The sequence below is a fragment of the Oryx dammah genome, unplaced genomic scaffold, assembly GCF_014754425.2.
Source record: "Oryx dammah isolate SB20612 unplaced genomic scaffold, SCBI_Odam_1.1 HiC_scaffold_13, whole genome shotgun sequence".
Taxonomy (NCBI): domain Eukaryota; kingdom Metazoa; phylum Chordata; class Mammalia; order Artiodactyla; family Bovidae; genus Oryx; species Oryx dammah.
This window is the reverse complement of record NW_024070197.1, coordinates 22,320,453-22,342,138: the sequence shown is the minus strand read 5'-3', so window position 1 is coordinate 22,342,138 and position 21,686 is coordinate 22,320,453. Positions and strand designations below refer to the sequence as shown.

The 21,686-nt window shown below is 48.8% G+C and overlaps 1 pseudogene; it reads right to left on the bottom strand.

Moving 5' to 3' along the window:
• Positions 1–951: 951 nt before the first annotated feature.
• LOC120873308 lies at positions 952–17,829 on the bottom strand (annotated as a pseudogene).
• Between the last annotated feature and the right edge of the window lie 3,857 nt (positions 17,830–21,686).

Here is a 21,686-nt window from a genome sequence, read left to right as displayed (position 1 = left end):
TTCTGGGTTTATGCATCAGTCTCACAACTTTGACTAATGTGAGTCTATACCTAAGACAGAGCCACTATCAGAATCTGAATAAACTCTAATTCCTGGATTGTGAAGATGAGAATCAAACTCAAGCTGTGATAGATTGCTAGCTAACAAAGGCCACTCTGCAGCGGCTATCTCTGGTTAACGGTCTCCCTCCCTGCTCCATACCAGGCCCTAGAAAAACTCATCCTGGAAAGGAGAAAGCACGCAAGCTAAAGCAAGTGATTCTTAACCTTGGCCACTGAGTGGAGTCAGCTAGACCTTATCCCAGATACTCTAACCTAATTGACCAGGCCTGCCCCGTGGGCACTGCCCACCTCGTGGTTCAGTTGTACAGTGAAAACCACTGACTAGAGCTTGGAAGCCCTCAGGTCCATCTTATCTACCAGGGAAGTGTAAAAGGAGGGACAACCCACTGCAGTTCTGAGCAGAAGTCTCTAGAGATGGAGGAAAACTTCCACCAAGGGCATAACTCACCTTGTCCTCCTCCACCGCTTCCTCACCGAGTCCTGCCATGATGGCATTCCCCAAGAGTCAGGTGTCTGCACTGGCTGATAAGAGGAACTGTGAGCTCCGGCTAAAGTCTGGAACTGCCTTTGGATGCAAGTTAAACCTATAATTAGAATTCACTGCCACTCCAATAGTAGAGGACTGACCCACAGCCCAGGACTCCAGTGGCACCGGCTTCAGGCCAGTGATTGAAAACCTCAGTGGACAGATCTGCCACACCTTACAGCCGCCTCCTGGTGGGCTGTCCCCTCTGATGTCCAATGAGGAGGAATTGAATTACAGCCTCGGATGCCAGAGGAGTCACGGGCAGGGGTATGGGTTGCGGTGGAAATGGCAATTATGCGTGGACCTGGGTGGGCCACTGGGGACAAGGCAACATGGGAAGATAGCCGATCTCCCCTTAGTCCTTCAAGTCTCGTTCCAGAAACCCATCCCAGTGCCCTCGCCGGTAGAGAAGCAGCTGCCATGCTGGAAACAGCACAGCAGTGTGAGCTTCACCGAGAACCGCCACTGCAACGGCAGGGTCAAGACAGCACCGTCAGCCTTCACATTCCCAAGGAATACATATGCTCAAATTAAAAATGCACTTGTCCCACTCATTGTACCTCTGTTATGTATCATAACATGTAAATACACATTCCACTTGTCTTTCGCTTATTATTTACTTTCTGTTCTCCTGTTGGTCAGCAGAGGAAATAATAACCATCTTCCTATGTATGTATCTCAATATCACTAATATTCTTTAAATTTTATAGATTCTCCTTTAAGATTGAATGAAGGCTATCGCCGTTGGCAGAGGACACAATTGAAAATTTTGTGAATTATATGTCTAGTTTGCTCCTATTTTCCAAGATAAATATCTAAGATAGACTATTTAAGAATATTTTGTGACCACTCGAAAGTTCTTAACAATATGGTGAGAAGCGTGGAGCCGATACCATACTTGGAATCAGGAGACTCTGGTTTGAGTCCCAGCTCGCGCACGAAGCTGTTCTACGACTCTGGCTATTAGCATCTCCCTGGTTTTCCGTGTCCTCAATGAACTGGGAACACCCTTACCTGGCCTGCCCACCTCGTGGTGGTATTAGGAGCATCAACAGGTGCCCTACGAGGTGAGAGGCTGCAGGAAGCAGAGAGCGAGCAAGCAGCAGGAAACCCGTCACCACAGATGGGGCCACAGAGAAGAGTGTGGGCTCAGTGAAGAGAGGTCAACTAGGAGCAGTGGGCTCCCCAGAGGGACCAGGGTGTCCCCAGAGCCCAGTATGCACTGGAACTTTAGAGGAAGGACTCCCTAACAAGAGCTTAAATTGGAGGTTCCCCAAAGCCAGGCGACTGAGACAGCTTGCCCACCTCATTCTCCCCCTGCCTATGGTTTCCTCTGTGGCTCACAATGGCCAAGTCCAGTTGGAACCAGCCGGCATGGACCACCCACATGACCAAACTCCAGGGGCAGAGGGAAGGGTAGAGAAGGCTGGAAATGGATGGGGTGGGGGTCATAACCAGCAAAGAGGCTTACACACAGTCCAAATCTCCATTCAAACCCAGGTATAAAAGCCATGGCACTTCGCTGCAAAGGATTTTTAAAATGCCTCAGAATTCAGCTCCTCTCAACTAACAAAGACCCTCCTTGATGCTGAGTCGAAAGGGACGGGTAGCTCTAATCGGGGTACCGATGAATCAAAGTTCAATACCCAAGAAGGCAAAATTTAGCATAGAATCAAGAAAGGTTCTTCACCTTCAAAGCGCTCTCCTAGTGCAAGGATCCCTCCCAGGGCTCATTAAGCAGCAGGCCCCATCCCCTTCACTCACACATACACACACACACACACACACACACACACACACACACACACGCACGCACGCACACACTGTCAGAGGCTGGCAGGGGCTGCAGGAGGGGAAGCCAGGAGAACTGCAGGCGAGGGAGGGAGCTTGCCCAAGGGTCAGTCACCAGCCGCAGCCAGCACCCTGTACCTGCTTAGTCTCTGACACTGCAGTATCAATGGAGAAATAGGACATCTGGCACCGTTTTGCAGTGTGCGTACCTGTCTGGTCTCTGACATTTCACTGTCAGAGGAGAAATATGACATCTGGAGCAGGTTTTACAGCACCATAAGCAACGAGGGTGCACCCGAATGCTTGTTTTTGTCCTGGAAGTCCTCAGTAAACGCCCCGGTCATATCTTGGAATTTCACCATAGGAGAATATCATGATGTAGTAACTGGGTGGATCTCAGAGGGTCAATCCAATCCCAGCTTCCGTTTGGCAGATAAGGAAATTGAGAGGCAAAGAGCAGATGTGACTTGCTCAAGACCACAGACACAGAGCAAGTCAGGGATGAAAGAATTCAGGCTTCCCTGGCACCTAGTCCTGCATTCCTTATCCCCCTATCTCCACCCCTCAATGAGTGAAGTCCATGTGAAAATACCCGAGGATGGGGTCTCTGTTAGGATACAAAGGGACAAGAATACAGGGTCTCAAATTTAACCGCTTGAGTTCAAGCTCCATTTGGCTGAGTGAGTTTGAGAAAGATATTTCATCTCTTTTTAGGCCTCACTTGTTTCCTCTGTAAAATGGGTATAAAAAACATATACCCACTTTAGCAAATCATTAAAAGGATGAGATGGGTCATATAAAGTGCCTAGTACATAATGAGCAATAAGAAAAAATGCCCAGTTTTGCCTGTTCATCGGAATACCAACATGAATGATGAGCATTTCCTCAGCCAAACCGAACATCCCAAGCATGGGACCCAACACGATTCAAGAACTCAGTGAATCAGCGGAAAGCAAAGCTCTTTCCATCCTCTCATGAAAAGTGAAAGTGCATTCTGGTACCGCCCTGGGGATGTGGAACCCAGGCCTGCAGGGGCAGGATGGAGAGAGGAGTATGACAGGCTGCTCCAGCCACTGACCTGCCTGGGAAACTGGTCTGTCCATGTATCACTAGCATCTAAGAGGCTGAAAAGGTGTAACATTGACTTTTTTGTCATTTTATTTTATTTTTGTACTGGAGTATAGTTGATTAAAAACACTGTGTTAGTCTCAGATGCAGCAAAGTGATTCAGTTATACATATACATATATCCATATCTATTCTTTTTCAAATCCTTTTCCCAGTTAGGTTATTACAGAATATTGAGCAGAAGTTCCCTGTGCTATACAATAGGTTGTTGTTAGTTATCTATCTTAAATATAACAGACTCACAGACTTAGAGAACAAACTTATGGTTACCATGGTGGGGGGTGGGAAGGGATAGATTGAGACTTTGGGATTAACATGTATATACACATTGGCCGTAAATACCAAAACTACGAGACTTGTAGTCCTCACTGCCTTGACTCTGGATCCTGGCCCTCTCCTTTTGCCCTCTGCCAACCACCTCCTTTATTCCTGGGAGTCTTCAAAGGGAGCTTTTGAAACACAGATTGCTTCATCCACCTACTGTGGACACCATCCCGCACTGCCATGCTCTACCCTCTTCAACGCCCCTGCCCCACTGTTTCCATAGTAAATGCCTGGTGCTACCTCTCCAGACCTCCCGGGGGTGCTAGACCAGTACTCGTGAGAGTGCTGAGGGAGAGAGGAGACTAGGTCTCAGCCTTTCCCTCTCACCCAGGTCCTTGGGTGTCTCCCTGTCATTCCTCATCTTCAGTAACTCTCAAGGTCATCCCCCACCCCTCCTGTCCTTTGGTTCCTCCCCCTACCCCGACCTCAAAGGGCTCCCCTCTAGGTCCTCCACTATCAGTACACTTTGGGATCTATGCCCAGCTACCTGGAATTGATGAATCATAGAGTAAGGCATCCCAACATCTACTGACGCCATGGTTAGGGGCCCCCCTGGCCACAGGACATGAAATTTAAAAATTAAAGAAAAATAAAATAAAATTGCTATTGTTTCTAGATGAAATATCCGGATAATCACAGGAAAGGAGATCTTAAAGCCATAATCATAATCATCTGTGGTCTTTGTTTGTGTAGACCTGGCTTAAGGCTTAAATTTAAACCCACAGTGATGCTAAAAACTCCACGAATAGCTCATTTCCCAACAAAACTGCCATACAGGGAGGCAAATAATTTAAGTCGGGACAATGCTTCACCAGTATGCACATATTAAAAGTTGAAAATCACAACCCAGGGAAAGCCAACGCAAGCATGAAGGAAAAACAAACTTTTGTTTCATTGCTTCCAGCTGGAAAGATCACCCCTTTCTGAAACTGTCCTCAGTCTCCTGGCCAGAGCCCTTTTTCCCCTCTGAGCTGGGGTTCCAAGGGGGTGACTGTCACAGATGAAGTGTTGAGGTGGAAACCCCTCCTTGGAGGTGCAGAGGGAGGAATTTAGAGGGAGAGAGACCCAGCCGTCAATTCACAACTGGAAATTTACAGTGAATGTGTCTCCCTCATATCAGACTGATGGATGGAAGTGAGGTCTCATTTCTAACCCTAGGAGCACTTTAGCACTTTCATACAACACTGTGTTTTCTGAGTGCTCCCCTTCCCCCCAGAATCAATGTATGGGTTATAGATTATTGATCACTAAGGACCCAGACCACAGCCTCTCGTTCAATGTCAGAATGAGAGCTACTGTTCTCCTTCCCAGGCTTCTAACCGTGAGTCATCGTACATTTTCAGACACACAGCAATTATTCATAGTCAAGTTATCCTACCCAAGCTTATCAAGAATTTAAACGGAAAAATATGTACATGTGCCTTCCTGTGGCAGCACTCTATAGATACATGGGGAAAGTCAGGAAAAAACGTTATTGGTCCAAGAGGAAACTTGAAACCATTGGCTTTTAATACGCAGCAGTTTCCACGAGACTAATATCGCCATCCTGTGAACCTGCCAGCAGATAGAAGTTACCATGTTACTGTGGTCTGTTCCTGAGGACAAATAAAGTATGCCACTCTTTAGTGTTGTGTAGAGCACGCCACGCTCTAGACAGAAGTGTTTCAAGTCAACACAATATGAAAAAATTCAAAATAAAATGAAAAGTGTCTGAAAACAAACCAACATAAATATACAGCAGTCCTGTTAATTATGATTATTTATGATCCTAAGAACTGGCATCATTACTGTGGTTTCCTTTCCAAAATCTCACAAACTTGTTACTATACAGCAGTTTCGGAGTTCTATAGGCTTAAAAAGGTGGCGTGCTGGAGGCGGAAGTCATTTGGGGCCAGGACCACGTGTGTCCCGGCTGCGGGGACCGGCTTGTACACGTCCATACATGTGTGTGATGCTGACACACAGTAAAATCCTCTTGGACCTTGCAACGTCCCCTGCCCCCAACATTAAACTGCTGGTAACGCGTTACAGGCGTCTCTGATGAGCACCACCAATCTATTAAGCAAAGTGCTCCAATCGACGGCAAGGGGCCTGAAGAATGATCCAGAAATCCGCCCCCTTGGGGGAAAACAGCCTAAGGAACATCACCGACAGCACTGAATATTTCATCGGGGATGACGGGACTTTTCTCTTCCTGGTCCCCCACCCCCACCCCCTCCATCACCCTGCCTGCCACTCCCCCCCCCATTTCCCAATTTTTTCTGCACTCACTTGACAACTAGTCACGGCCACATCACCGCCGTCCCGCTGTCCTTGCAAGCTGACCTCTGTAGTGTGCGGTGCCCAGCGGTCATGCTGTCCTCATCTCTCTCCAACCACATCTGACAGGAGACGAGGCGATCACCGCAGCGGCTCCTGGCACCTGAGACGCCCTGGGACTACACAGGTAAACCAGGGAGTCCGTGTTGTCTCTGGACCAGCAACAGAGGGGATGACATGACACCTCCAGCCAGGAGCCCATGTCTGAATATTCAAAAGTTTCATCATGCGGGTGATGAAGGCAGCCCTCCCCGCCTTCCACGATGAGGTGTGCGGGAGGCAAGGCCGGGGGGAGGGGGTCAGGAAGGAGCACCAGCCCTGTCCTCCATCCAGGGTGAAGAAAGGCTCAGATGTAACAGGGCAGTGATGGCAAGTCCGGTGGGGGATGTAGTGGAGGAAGGTGACTGACCCCACCCACTCTTGGAGCCCCTCCCGGGCACGCTCCAGCCCCCAGACATGCCTGCAGCCACGTGGGAGCTCAAGGCCACACCTGCCAACTGCCTAGACCCAAGGACACAAAGCAGGGAAATCATTCCTTTAAAAATGAGATGATGGTTTTTTGAGTTGCTATATTCTCTCGCAACTCCTTTTTGGCGAAGTGTCAGAGTGCAGAAAAACATGAAGTATTTTGACTGAAATAAACGCTTGCATGGAAAACAGAGAGCCCTGGGGAGTATTCTGAGACTTGAAGAACGTCATACTATTTTAAGCAGGTGACAGTAATGTCATCGTCTGAGAGGTTAGGGTGTTTTCTCTAGACTTGCAAGAGAAGAGAGTAAGTTTGCAGCAAATAAAGTCAAGAAACACACTTCCCAGTTGCACGGATCACTCACAGGCTGCCAGGACAGGCGTCCCCCGCCCCCACCCCACTCTCTGCCTTGGAGGGAGCTAACCAGTCCTGTCAGGGCGAGAGCATTCACTGGCTCCAAGCAGAAAACCAAATAAAATACAAACACGCTTTCAAATCACTCTGGTTTTTCCAACTTTCATTACACCACCCGTATCAACACGACTGCAAGCTGTTTGTTGAAAAAAAAAAAAAAAAAACTGTCTCAGCATCCACTGTGGTTATTGTGGACCGGGATCTGGGGCAAATCTGGACAGCATATTCCATGTAACCCTGAGCTTAATTCCACGTAACCCTGAGCTTAACTCTTACTCCAAGCCATCCTCTCCTCCTTTTCCATTCATGCCTTGGTAATACTTAATAGTATCTGGTTGCTACCTACTGGAACCGCAGGCGCTGATGGAAGTCTTTCCTTACACAGCATTAAAATATACACAAAGGAGTCTTGTGGGAATTTTTCTGGAAGGCCTCGCTAGAACTTTGTCTGCTTTACCCTGTTACGGATCAGGGTTCTTGGCCTTCCGCAATCAATAGAAATTGCTTAGAGGCCAGATAAGAAATTCAGGCAAGGCTTTATTGGGGCCCCTGCTGCAGCAGCAGGAGAACAAACAACTCCTGAGGAGGGGTAAACTGGTTCCTTACACAGGGTGAGGGTAGGGGTGTGTCCAGGGGTCAAGTCGGAGGGGTGGCTTTAGGTGTTATGTTCAGAGGGTATGGGCAATACTCTGTTTTTGCTCCCAGCTCTTCAAAAGTGGCAGTTGGGGTTTTTTGGTCTCTTTGTATCTGGGGATCTAGAATTTGCCCCAGCCACACATGCACACAGTTATTTTTAGCCCCATACAGTTTCTTTGCATTTTGCAGCTGGAGGAGAGCTATGTCCAGGTGCAAGCGTCGCAGCACTGTATGCAGCAAAGGGGCCCAGGGCCCAGGCCTGCCTCCACCCCATGCTTCTTGACGTCATTCTGTAGGTGAGAACGGCTCCAGGGAGAGGGAGACGAGACGGGTGGCAGTCCCGTTCTCTGTTCTCTTGGGTTCCGTGCTGAGGTCAGACACCCCTCCTGCTCCAGAAGCTGGGGAGGGCGAGGATGCTCACATGTCTCCACCCCCGACCTTCCATGCACAGGTGTAACTTGTCTCACAGGGAGACAGAACATCCACTCCAGCAGCCCTACAGCAGCGCCTAGGGACACCAGGAACAGAGGAGAAGCAAAGGGAGGTGACTGAGTTGGGTCCTGTGCCTCTGAGCTCAGGAACACCCTGAAGATGCTGGGGGACAGGTGTGCAGGAGTCTGGGAGCACTCGTCGACCAGCAAAACGGCTGCTACTGCTGATGCATGAGAACCTGAAATCCTTGAGGCAGGACCAAGCTTGCATGCCCTTGAGGACAACGCAGTCCTCCCCAGGTGAGCACCAGCCATCTCCCTCTTGGGCCACACCCAAGTCCCTGGGCCCCATTCCTACCCAAGCCTTCCCAGGCCCGCCCCCCCCTTGGCTGGTGGACCAGTCCCTTAAATGGGTTCAAGTGGATGGGCTGCAACGCTGAAGTCCCTGATGGGGTCATTGTTGAACTGGAAGCCCCTGGGGATTCGCTGGGATGCAGAGCAGCCCCCACCTCTCGATCAAAACCCCCCAGGTGGGTGTCCCTCCAGTCTTGGGATGAATCTCTTTCTCTTTTCTGAAGTACCCAGTGACGCAGTTGATATGACTACAGGAACCATATTATGTGAACTATGAATGCTTCTAACCACTAGGACCTCACTACGTGTGCCCAGGGCTGGCTCCAGGAGGGATGGCGGTGGGGAGTGCGCGGGGGGGTGGGGGGGGGGGGGGGGGGGGGGGAACCCAAGACCCAGCCAGGGCACTGCACATTCAGACCTCCGCCTCCTGAGGCAGGAAAGACGGGGCGGGGCCCAAGATAACCTCCTCAGGCGTAGGCATTAGGCAGAAGGCAAAGCTGCCTCCTTGTCTTGCACTTAATGAGGCCCTGAGGAATGGAAGAACGGTATCGAAAACAGAACTGTGGTCGCAGCTGAACAAGAAACTGACCATGAGACACAAAGAGAACAGACTTATGGACAAAGCAGAGGGGGGAGGCAAGGAGCATGGGACGGATAGAGAGAGTAATATGGAAACTTACATTACCATACGTAAAACAGCCAGCCAGCGGGAATTTGCTGTAGGACTCAGGGAACTCACACCCAGGCTCTGAGACAACCTAGAGGCGGGGGATGGGGAGGGAGGTGGGAGGGAGGTTCAAGAGGGAGGGGACTTATTTATGTGTCATGGGGATGATGTGTGATTCTGCCTGATTCATGTTGATGTTTGACACAATATTATAAAGCAATCATCCTTCGATTAAAAATAAATTAAAAAAAAAAAAGAAAAGAAACTCTGACCGTGAAAACCATGGAGAAGGCACAGGTTGCTGATGATCCTGTACCACCTTCCATGTGTGGGGCTCCACTAGTAAAGGAGACTTTGAGGGAAAACAGCTCTTAGAGCAGTGCCTGCGCAGCAACTTCAGGAGAAGGGAGCAGAGGACCAGGAGACGAAGCCACCTGGCTCCATCCAGGCCACACCTCTCCTCTCCTTTCAGTGCACGCCACACCTCTCCCCTCCTCTCAATGAATATTCCACCCCTGATCAAAAAGGCCACCCGTTCAAAGGGCTAAAAATAAGATAAAAATAGATGAAAAAACACTTGCTCATGAGGACCTCACCCTCACTTTTGCCTCAATAAGCTGCTTCGTTTTTCTCTTTGTGCCTCAGCCTCAGTGGGTTTTCTTCTTCTTCTTCTTCTTTGCGTTCCTCATCCAAATTCTTCCTGGACGAGTTGAACAAGACCCTGGACTTTTGATAAAGCTTTTCCTCTATCACCCCCAGGAAGCTCATTCTGGGATGACTCTCACCAAGCTGGTGCAGAGTGGAACCATTAGACCCTTCCTGTATTTGATTTCTTATTTTTCTTTCTTTTTGCTTTGTTTTGAGGGGGTTTGTTGTGTTCTTTAAAACTGTAGAGGCTGCAGATGCTATCTCTTTTTAAAATATTTATTTATTTGGTTGCACCAGGTCTTAGCTACAGCCTCTTTAGGTGTGGCATGTGGGATTTGGTTCCCTGACCCAGGACTGAACCTGTGCCCCCTGTATTAGGAGCCCTGAGTCTTAGCCACTGAACCACCAGGAAAGTCCCAGTTGGTTGGTTTTAAAAGCAGTGTTTCTGTGGTCTGTATATTTAGAGTCAGACGTAAGTTGTGCAAAAGTTGTAGCTATGTGCATGTCACAAGCTCATGAAGAAAATGCGCCTGCGAAAGTTTAAAGCAGGTTTTGTCGACCCTGGTCCCATGGACTCTTTGGCTCAGGTAATTCTTTACTGTGTGGAGCTGCTCTGTGCATTGTAGCTACTTAGGCTTCATCCTCAGCCTCTGCCCTCCCAACGCCGGAGGCATTCATCTCCTAGTTGTGACAATCAAAAACATCTCCAGACAATGTCAAATGTCCCTTGGGGGTGAGGTTCCAGTGGGGGCTGCCAAATGACACCATTTGAGAACCACTGCTCTAAACTTGCTAGTATTCACATGTGCAGTCAAGACTAGAACCCAGATGGTCTAGAAGCCCTGGTCCTTCCCCTGATGCCCTGGGGGAAGGGCGAGGGCAGGGCTCAGCCTCCAGGCACTCACCCCCAACCCCACTCCCCGGCTATCATCATCCCAGCCTCCACCACCCTGATGCCACTCAGAGCCCATAACCCCGCCCCCACCACAGAAACAGGGTTTTCCTCTGAAGGAAGCTAGCCTTCCAAGGAGCAGTGAAGGAATGAGACAAAGGCGTTGATAACCCATCTGCTGTCTTTAAAGCTGGGTCGCACAGTTTCATGCAGCATGCCAGGATGGCAGGGCTTAGGTGGTAACGACTTCAGGATGCAATGCCATTCTATTGCTGCTGTGGACTCCCGCTCCCGACCCACGAGCTAGTGAAGGCACCTTCTGCCACACAGCCCAGTCATCAGGCCAGGAGGGGGAACTCGTCAGAGCAGAGTCCATAGGACCCTCTTTGTGCTGCGTGGCCTGGGTCCCAGAGGGGCACCAGGAACGGTGGACCTGAGACTCACAGTATTCAATCTAGAGCAGAGGGGAATTTCAGACTCATCTGTGAAAAAAAAAATCCAAACCCTGGCCAAGACTTCAGCCCCAAATCTCTCACAAGGTTGTGGGCACCAGCCAGGTGCCCAGGGTGGGCCAACTGCCCTGGTTCCCCCAGAGAACACTCTGCTCCCAGCCCAGAATGCCACTCATGGCTTTTCTCCCCATGCGGGGCTGTGAGATGGATTTTTATCCCAGTTACTCAGAGCATCCTCCTGGACTGTCTGCCAGTCTGAGCTCATGGCTTTGATCAGAAGGGTGAGCTCAGAACCAAATGTGCTGGTGGAGGGAGCAGCCCACCCAGGCCTCTCGGGGGGACACAGTTGGACAGAGACACCAAAGAAAAGGACAAGGCAGCCAGCCACCTCCAGGCAGGGACATGAACAGGCACAAGGGCCCTGGGGCAGGGCCGAGAGTTGTGCATTCAAAGTGCAGAAGGACGGTCCTGTAGCTGGAATAGAGACAGTTGTCCATCACACAAGAACTTGCAGGGCATGGTCAAGGGGAGATGTTTTCTTTCAAATGAATCAAAAGTCACTGTAAGGGTTTGAGCAGGTAGGAAGGATGCTCTGTTGTCAAAAAGACCACCTAGGCCCCAGTAAGCAAAAAGACTCTGAGTGGGAAAGAGCAGATGCAGGGTGACTGGTGCTCAGGTACCAGGGGAGGCGGAGAGACATGGGCATGATAGGGATGAGCTTGGAAAGTAGGGGCAGGCGGTGAGGGCTTTGCAGAGGAGAGAAGAGTCAAGCATGGCACTGCAGTCTGCCATGGTGATGCTGTATGAAAACCCCTAAACTCAGGGGCTTCAGACAGTAAGCATTTAATTAGTTGACAAATCAGAACTGAGCGATTTAGGCTGAGCTTGGCGGGATGGTTCTTCTGGTCTTAACAATGCTCACTCTGACATCTGGAGGTTGGTTAGCTATTGGCTGGGCAAGCAGGCCAGCTGGCTCTCCTCGTCCAGCAGCCTAGCCCAGGCATGGCCTAATGAGGAAGGCCAAGGCAGAATTGTGGACGAGTCCTGTCGAAAAACATCTTCATGCCTCTGCTTATTTGTTAATACCTTTTGGCAGGAGCAGATAGAAACAGCAGCACCCTGAAGATAGACAGCAAAGGATGAGGACTAAGGCCACTTCTGCAATTGATCTACCAGGGGTGGCCGTAGGCTGGCCTAACTGAGCTGCTGGAGCTACCGAGAGAAGAATGCACTGAGAGTTTCAGGAATTCTGCTTTGGCTTAGGAGTATGTATGGCAGCTGGTGGCTCAGATGATAAAGAATCTGTCTGCGGTGCAGGAGGCCCGGGTTCGATCCCTGGGTCAGGAAGATCCTCTGGAAAAGGGAATGGCAACCCACTCTGGTATTCTTGCCTGGAGAATTCCACAGACAGAGGAGCTTGGCGGGCTACAGTTCATGAAGTCGCAAAGAGTCGGACACAACTGAGCAACTAGATTAACACAAAGGGCAGCTGTAAGTTCCCTAAAGCACTCAGTAAGGGCTCATGGGAGCTGCCCAATACTGATGGGCAATTCTCGCATTTTTAAACAAAAGCCACCAAGCTGGAATTCCAAAACTTCAAGACCACAAAACCTACTGATGAGCCAGCTTGGGAGAGACAGGCCTCCTCCGTCAACTATGTCCACCATTGTGTCTCCTCTGCGGAATGATGGAAAGTCTACCCTGAGAGACTCTGATTTTATGCTGATCGTTAACTAAGAATATTTCTCTCCAGAGATTTATTACATTAATGAGCTCTGAAATTACTCAGAGCAATTAAGTATATTGTTTTGAAACTCTTTAGAAATCATCAAAACACACTGGGTGTTTTTCAGGGAAACACAAATAAGGGTTGCAGTTGGTACCCAGACAAACCCAGCCAGCTTGCCTCCCACTGGCTTTGGGAGTCCCTAGCTCCCGGCTCCTAAGATAGACACATGCCTACCCCGCTGAGAGAGACTCTGCTTCCCAAACATAGTGGTAATTTCCTTCTGAAGAAAGGACTGGACTCTGAGTCCAAGTGGCCAGACTTGGATGGCTCTGCTCCCTGGGGCCAGTGTGAGAGCCGGGGCTTGTCCTGCAAACTGCTCCGCTCTCACACATAAGAAGCAGAAAGAGCTGAAAGCCACTCACGTTCCCAATAGCTGAGTGGTTTCTACATCCCTTGCTCACCTAACACAGACCTATAGGAGCCACTGCCCCTCAACTGCCCGTGACACAAACAGGTCTTCAGATGGGGCCCCTGAATTGCACACATGACTCACTCCTCCGTAACAAGTCACCATCATCACAATCACCTTCACAGCCGCTTCCCAGCGCAGATGGAGAAGAGCAGCAGCCAAGAGAAGTCTTCAGGTTTCAAGCTGCCTGACTCAAACTCGCCCCTCACTAGCTGACTCACATAACGCAAGGACTCTATTAACGCAGCATACGGCACAGAACTTGGTCCTCCTAAACACCTTGTAACAATAGTTTAGCAATTTGCCAACATTCTCTCATTTACTTTGTTGTTGCTGTTGGAGTATAATTGCTTTACAACAATTAGTTTCTGCTGTACCACGAAGTGAATCAACTACATGTGTACACACATAAGCTCCCTCTTGCACCTCCCTCTCAGCGCCCCCATCCCAGCCCTCTAGGTCATCACAGAGCACTGAGCTGAGCTCCCTGTGCTTTACAGCAGCTTCCCACTAGCTCTGCATTTTACACATGGTAGTGTATATATGCCAATCCCAATCTCCCGTTTCATCCCACCCTCTCCTTACCCCACCCCACTCCTTGTCTGAATGTCAGTTCTACACCTCTGCATCCCTATCCCCATCCTGAAAACAGGTTCATCTGTGGAATCTAAAAAAATGTTACAGATGAATCTCTCATATACTTTTCACAACTATGAGATGGGAGCCACTATTTTCCCCTGTTTTACAAATAAGGAAACTAAGTCAGCTGTAGGCTTGGAGTTTCTATAAATAAACTTGAGGGTCCTCTCCCCACACAGGGAGGCTGTCCTTATATTGATCAAGTCATGGGCTTCTGGTCAGTTCAGCCAATGGAAGCCCCCCGAAGAGAGCAGGAGGGATAGGAAAAGTGGGGCCGCTCATTCTCCCAGCTCTCTCCTGGCAGGGATGCTCCTTACTAGTGACCTCCTCTCTGCTCCTCTCTGTTTGCAGGCTCCAGGATGCTCTGTCCCCCAACACACAGGTCTGGACTTCCCCACTCCCACACCCACAGACTCCTAAGTCCCACCTGCTCCTTTACAAATTGTCCTCTCGTTAAACTCCTCTAATTTGCACCCTGTGAGTGTGCCATCTGTCTCCTGCTGGGCCCCAAACTCCCAAGTCTGTACTCTAGGGACTCCGGAGAATTGTGTAGGTTCTGGGCCCTAAAAAACAAGAGTGTTGACAGGAGCAAAACAAAGTCATCTGTATGTTTTTCACTTTTGAGGCTAAAATGAAGACCAGGAAGGTCCCAGCTCTCTAAGCCCTTTGACTGGGCTTCCAGCTTCCTGCTGGATGATAGGAGCCAGAGGAGCCCTGTCACGACCACCAGCACAGACCCCAGGAGCCCACAGACACAGCCAGAGTCCTGGCTACTTAGATAACAGCCCAGGACAGTCCCAGCACCTCCTCTCAGCTCTGCTGTAAGCTCTGTGGTCCAGGAAGAAGGCCAATACTATGTGGAGAGGATAAGGGGAGACCCAAAACCCCAGATCTGGGGAGCAATTCGCCAGCAAGCTCTTCCTAGAAGCCCACCTGCCAGGAAACTAGCGGACATTTCAAAACCTCCAAGTCCCAAGTTCAACTGAGTGTGGCCTGCTCACTCTGGGCCCAGGATGGCCAGAGGGCATTGCGTTTAGAAGGGAAGAGGCCTCTCTCTCTTACTCCCCTGCAGACAGACCCCTCCCCACAACACCAAGGGGAAGGCTCTGCCCTGGAGCTTACAAAGATAGCAATGTCCTGAGAGACTGGGGTCCCAGGACAGGGGCAGGAATGGGCTGTTTTCTTTGTATCTTTGCTTCCCTCCCCATCACCCTCTGGTGCCAATCACATCCATCTTCAGGTAAACATAAAATACACGTCCATTAGTTTCTAGCACCATGAAGGGCCCAGATCGAATCCCTTTGCCTACATGGAGCTGGGCAAGGGAGTCCTCACTGAGTCCACTCAGACTTGCTAAGATGCCTCACGCCGCCGTGTCCACCCCGCGGAAACGTCATCAAGAGAACAAAACCTTCATAGTCTCACATATACCCACCTGCCTCCTAATGCTTGCAGGCCTGGACACAGCTCACTTTCCAGACATTCCAAATAACAGTCAAAACAAAGAAACTCGCCGGCTTCCCTGGTGGCTCAGTGGTCAAGAGTCCATCTGCCAGTGCAGGAGACACAGGTTCGATCCCTGATCTGGGAAGATCCCATATACCACAGAGCAACTAAGCTCATGCACCACAACTATTGAGCCTGTGTCCTAGAGCCCATGAGCCTCAGCTACGGAAGCCGAAGTGCCCAGAGCCCGTGCTCTGCAGCAAGAGAAGCCAGCGCAACGAGAAGCCAGTGCACCACTGCTAGAGAGTAGCCCCCGCTCACCGCAGCTAGAGACAAGCACGAACAGCAATGAGGACACAGCACAATCAAAAATAAAAGAAAATAATAAAATTATATATTAAAACTTTTTTAAAAAAATTACAGACTAGTGGGACAATAACAGCCATCAGAGACCATGTGCACCATTATACAGATGGTACAGACTTTTTCCCAATGTTTTATGCGAACGGTATATTTAACCACTGTTAACCAAGAACATTAACTTCATCCCACCCACCCCACCCCCATATGCAGCATGACATAGCAGTGATTTCAAATATCCTTAATCATGATAACCAACAAAAAAATTTCAAAGTCAAGTTTGCAACTAAGAACTAGACCTTGAAGAAATTCTGCATTAGAAGAAACATCACAAAGCTCTCGAGCAGAATTCTTTTCTCTGCCTGAGAATTAATGCGGTATGCCACCCACCTGATGTTACTCCTGGTCTGCTGCTTCTCCTCTATGCATAGAATAGTGTCTCATTTATAAGTACCCACTTCATAAATAAATCGGCATTTTCACCTCATTTAATGTTCCTTTTCAGCTTCACAAAGAAACCAGTAAATAAAACTGTCAACGACAGTCACGACATAGGCTCTCACAGTAAGATAAAAAAACTTGGAAAAGTGCAGAGATGCATCGACGCTCTTTTACATAAAAAGATTTTCAAAAGTGCAAGGGAAAATCTGCAGGTTTTTTAGGGGAGTTTTTAGGCACATCCATTTCTTAAAGCAAGCTTCAATATGAAGTCCAGTTTTTTCTTCATAACACCTATTTTAGTTAGTCTTTCTTTAAAAAAAAAAAAAAAAAGAATTCCTGGCAAGTGTGAAAGAGGGCATCTACGGTCCGGAAAGGTGAGGTTTTCAGTTATGGCTTGCCTGTCCTGTTGCCTTGCTGGCTTTGGTTTGGGGATGTACTGGTTATTTGAATGGTATTCAAGTTCTGGAAGTAGAAGATGGCTTTGTTTAACCCTTCCTCCAGCGGGACCACTGGCTCCCACTCCAGCATCAGCTTCGCTTTCTTGATGTCTGGTTTCCTTCTCTGGGGGTCGTCCTGGGTTTCAGAAAGAAACTGAATTTTACTCCCACTGCCAACAGGGTTGTGATGAGCTGAGCAAACTCTAGGATGGTGTGTTCTTCCGGGTTCCCCAGGTTGACGGGGCTGCTGACGTTGCTGTTCAGGAGCGCCATGAGGCCATGCACCAGCTCACTGACGTACTGGAAGGCCTCATCTGTGATCTGGATCTGTACCCTGTGAGTGGGTCCCCCTGCAGCGCCTGCAGGATGAAGTTGCTGACCGCCCAGCCATCGTTCATGAGCATTCGGGGCCCAAAGGTGTTGAAGACCCTGACTGCGCGCACCTCCACGCCCTCCTGCTTCATGGAAGCATAGTGCACGATCTCCGCGACTCGCTACCTTCGTTGTATAGGCTCAGGGTCCTATGGGATTCACGAGGCCCCAGTAATCCTCGGTTTGTGGGTGGACTTCAGGGTCTCCGTACATCTCTGTGGTGGAGGCCAGGAGTAGACGAGCCTCAACTCGCTTTGCCAGCCTCAGCATGTTCAGTGTCCCGATGGTGTTGGTCTTTAGTGTCTTGATGGGGTTGTACATGTAATTGGGAGGGGAGGCAGGAGAGGCCAGGGGGTAGACCTGATCCACTTCAATGTACAGCTGCTCCAACATGTCATGGTTGATCAGCTCAAAGTTCGCGTGGCCGATCCAGGGCTCCATGTTCCTCTTCCTGCCCATGAAGAAGTTGTCCACCACGGTCACTTTGTGACTGTCCATCACGAGCTTGTCCATGAGGTGGGAACCCACAAAGCCCATGCCCCCAGTTACCAAAATTCTTTTACAGTTCTTTTCTGATAAAAATTTTACTGGTGAGTATTTCTGGGTAAAGCTCTTTTCCAAATCTCTGATTTTCTCCCTTAGTGGTTCAAAGATCTCGTCAAGCCTACTCTCGATTCTGAGCTCCCCATTTTCCTGAATGGACCTCATGTTAACCAAGTTGTCCCAAACAGAGGCCACGTAGGTGAGCAGCGCGATGCACAGCAGCAGTTGCATCCTCCTGCAGCTGACGGGGACGCGAGGCGAAGCAGCGGCTGGCTCAGCATCCCAGGCCGTGCGCTGTGGCCCCAGATGGTACAGATTTTACAGATGGAAAAAACCGGCATAGCTGGGGGAAAGGGCTCAGACAAAAAGTCTGGATACAAAGACAAAAGGTCCAACCCCCATCCCAGGGCTCCCTGGGCTGTTACTCACTGCAGTCTGGCTATATCCATTTCCATCTCTAAATTGCCCCCAGAACCGTGCTTGGACCCAACCCAAGGAGGAACAATGCCATCTGGCCTCTGAGAGTTTGGGGAAAGCTCTCTTTAGTACTAGATACCTAGTGGCACTGGGCTTTCTTTGAGTTGAGTAATAATCGATGTTTGCTGCCACGGTTGCCTCAAGGGTTATAAGCCAGGGCCAGATGCAGGCCCAGGGCTGCACACCATTTGATTGCATCGGAAGGGGGGTAAATGTAAATGGTGCTGTGCTTAGTCACTCAGTCGTGTCTGACTCTTTGCAACCCTATGGACTGTAGCCCACCAAGCTCCTCTGTCCATGGGATTCTCCAGGAAAGAATATTGGAGAGGGTCGTCATGTCCTTCTCCAAGGGATCTTCCTGACCCAGGGATCGAACCCAGGTCTCCTGCATTGCAGGCGGATTTTTTACCGTCTGAGCCACAAGGGAAGCCCAATGTAAATGGTGGTTCTCTTTAAAAAGTGTCCATTGAAACTTAAAACAGGGACTTCCCTAGCAGTCCAGTGGTTAAGAATTCACCTTGAAATGTAGGGGACACAGGTTTGACCCCTGGACAGGCAACTAAGATCCCACCTGCTGAGAGGCAACTAAACCAGTGCCCCAGAACTGCTGAACCTGTGTGCCACAACTAGAAAGAAGCCCAGGCAACCCCACAGAGAGCCTGTGAGCTGCAATGAAGACTCAGTGCAGCCATAAATAAATAAATATGCCTATTCTTAAAATTAAAAAAAATGTTAAAACATCCTAAGAAGTTTAGAGCCTAACGTATAGATTTCAGCTTCTCCCACTTTCTACAAGCTCTGTACCAATTAATCGTAATGGTCTTAGTATCCTTACAGATTAACATAGAATAAAGCAATCCCTGTGAAGTCTCTTTCAACCACCACAAAAGAAACCGACCAAAGGGGATGATCGGGGCTTGGCCAAGTGAATCCTGAGGGTAGGACCTCTGGTTATTACAGAGCGTTCCTGAGTCCCAGGCTCTGGAAGCACTATTTGGGAGGGAGCTGTTTTTCAGTTTTCAAAATGAGACTTTCATCTGTCAGGGGAATTACAAAATACCAACTCCACCAAGGAGGTTTTCTAAATTCAGAGAGCTCCCATTGGAAGCACAGCACCAGTTATCACATCCCAAACTCTGAAGAGCTATGAACTTCATCCATGAACAACAATCAATGCAGCCAGGCCAGGAGGTGGCGCTACTGAGCAAAATAGGATCTTGACCATCCTCCCCACTCACTCCAGTCCTATGCCCAGTTCCCTCCCGGCCACAAAACCTAAGATTTTCAGCAGCATCCATCCCCCTCTCTCCTATCACCTTCCCTCCCCCACCCCAGCCACACCTCCTACTTCTAGAAGGTATAACTTTATTGGGAAGGTCCTTTGATGGAGCCAAAGAGCTCAAACCAAACAGGGCCAAGGATCCAAGTGGGGGATGACTCAGACACACACGACCAGTATTGGCTCAAATGACGTGTCCAGTGGAGCCTTTTACTAAAAGGAGCTCACCATGGCGCCACAGGCAGACCCTCAGCTGTGGCCAGGCTCGTGGGCACCATGATATGACAGAAATAAAAGTAAATTATATCACTTGTCATCATTAAGAAAAATTTTCATCTCCGTTCTTCATTCAAAAAGCACTATATTTAATGAATGAGTACTGAGTCATGACATGTAAATGACTGAAATATTGGAATTATACTAAGGTCAACTAACGTATTTTTAAACCATGAAATTAAGGGATCTATTCATGCCTGTCGACAGTGCCACTCTCAGTGATTATGATCTCTGCAAGGCTGCCCCTGGACACTGGGGAATGGTGGACAGTTCTACAAGACGTGGACCAGCTTCCGTGGAAACTCTCCTGTGATCAAATTAAAGAAATCTCGCTGACCTGTTTGCCCAGGTTCTGCAAGCCTCGGAACACTAGACATATCTAATGAAGGCATGGCTGGTCTTGTGCAAAGCAAGCCACATTCCAAAGAGCATCTTGTAAATTTTTATCACTTGTTGGAGAGGGAACACTGGCTCCTGTGGTTTTTCCAAAACGGTGGCCCCCACAAGCTGTGCATCAGGACAGCAGCTCTTTGTCAGCCGCATTAATCTCCTCTAATTTTCTCTAAGAAAATTAAGATGCCTCAACATCCAAACTCTGCAAAAATTTTGGTAAAAGATGGCAGAGAAAAGATAAAAGATGCTAAGGTCCACCAGGAAACCTGAGATGAGAAAAGTTATGGTGAGGAACTATCTTTCCAGGACCAGATACTTTCAAGCTAAAGTGGGTATGTTTTCATTTTTGCACCCTGCAGCCATCTTCAATTATTTGGTAAAATAATACTCCAGACTTCTTTTGATGAAGGACTCCTTTCCATTCTCGGTCACGAAGCTTGGGTGGGATTTACCCTAGATGCAGCACCAAATTTGGACACTAAGTGCCCTAAGTCCATCAACATATGACTCTACCCTGACCACAGGAATTAATGACCTAGTTCTGGCTATGTAGCTGATGATTATGCATAGATACAAAGCTTTTGATGTCAGAAACATTTGCATTCATGAAAGGAAGTGTTTAGAGCTATTGGGAGGGAGAGATATTATTGTACTGATGAGGAAGCCCATGCCAAGAGACCCCTTGGTGTTATCCTATAATCTGCTGGATCAAACCTTACCTGAAGCAGAACTGACTTGGAATTTTTTTGTTTACAAAAACCAAAACATTTTCCTTTTTGTTTAATTTAGCATAAAGTGGGTGATTTTCTTGACAAGCCATATTCCCATAATGTGAAAGTTTCTTTCTAGAATCCTGTGTCCTAGAGTGCAGAGAGACTTTCGGACCCCTCACTTTAACACCTAAACATGATTGGACACCAAGCAAGCATTCCACAAGAGCTGATAACAACACCAAAGAAAGGCAGCTGTGCTAGTACCAAGGACAAGGAGCCCATGGTTTTCCCAAGAGCTGATGGCAAGGACCGATAGCCATTCAGGACTAACCATTCACCCCTAACTGTTTGTGGTTGACCTCTATTCTTGTTCATCAAATCTCAGGCCATCCCAGGCTATAACATTTGGAAATGCTATTGCCTTGAACTGTCCAAATCCACTGCTGATTAAAGCTTCTACCAACCAAGTGTCTTAGCTTCTCTGAAATTCTGCTGGAAGCATATGAGGAAGAAACATGTTTAAATGCCCCCACTCAAGTTTTTCATTAAGGGATTGCATAGCTTTCTCTGAATGTGGTCACAGGCTATGAGGCCACCACAGTCTTGTGTGAAGCTAGACTTGCAAAAAGAGGGAGGAGAAAGATGTGTTCAAGAAGCCCATGTCTTCAGCTGAGACTGTAGCCTGGAGGCAGAAAAGAGAGGCAGAGGCAGACTGCACTGTTGTTCTCTGATTCCAGCACTCAGATCAGGATACAAACAGGGAATTTCAAGTTCTGCCTGCATAGAAAGGACCTTAAATGGCATTTACTCTGACTCCTCCACAAGCTTTCCTCCAAGTAGTCACATAGCCTGTGCTGAACATCTCTGATGATGAGAACTCACTCCCCAAGTCCTCTGGATGCAATACCATTTGGGGTTGATGCACCCTGTTCTGGGTACATTGCCACCTGTCTGAAGTTCTCAGTCCTCTGAGCTGCTCAGCACTCGTGGCCTCCTCTTC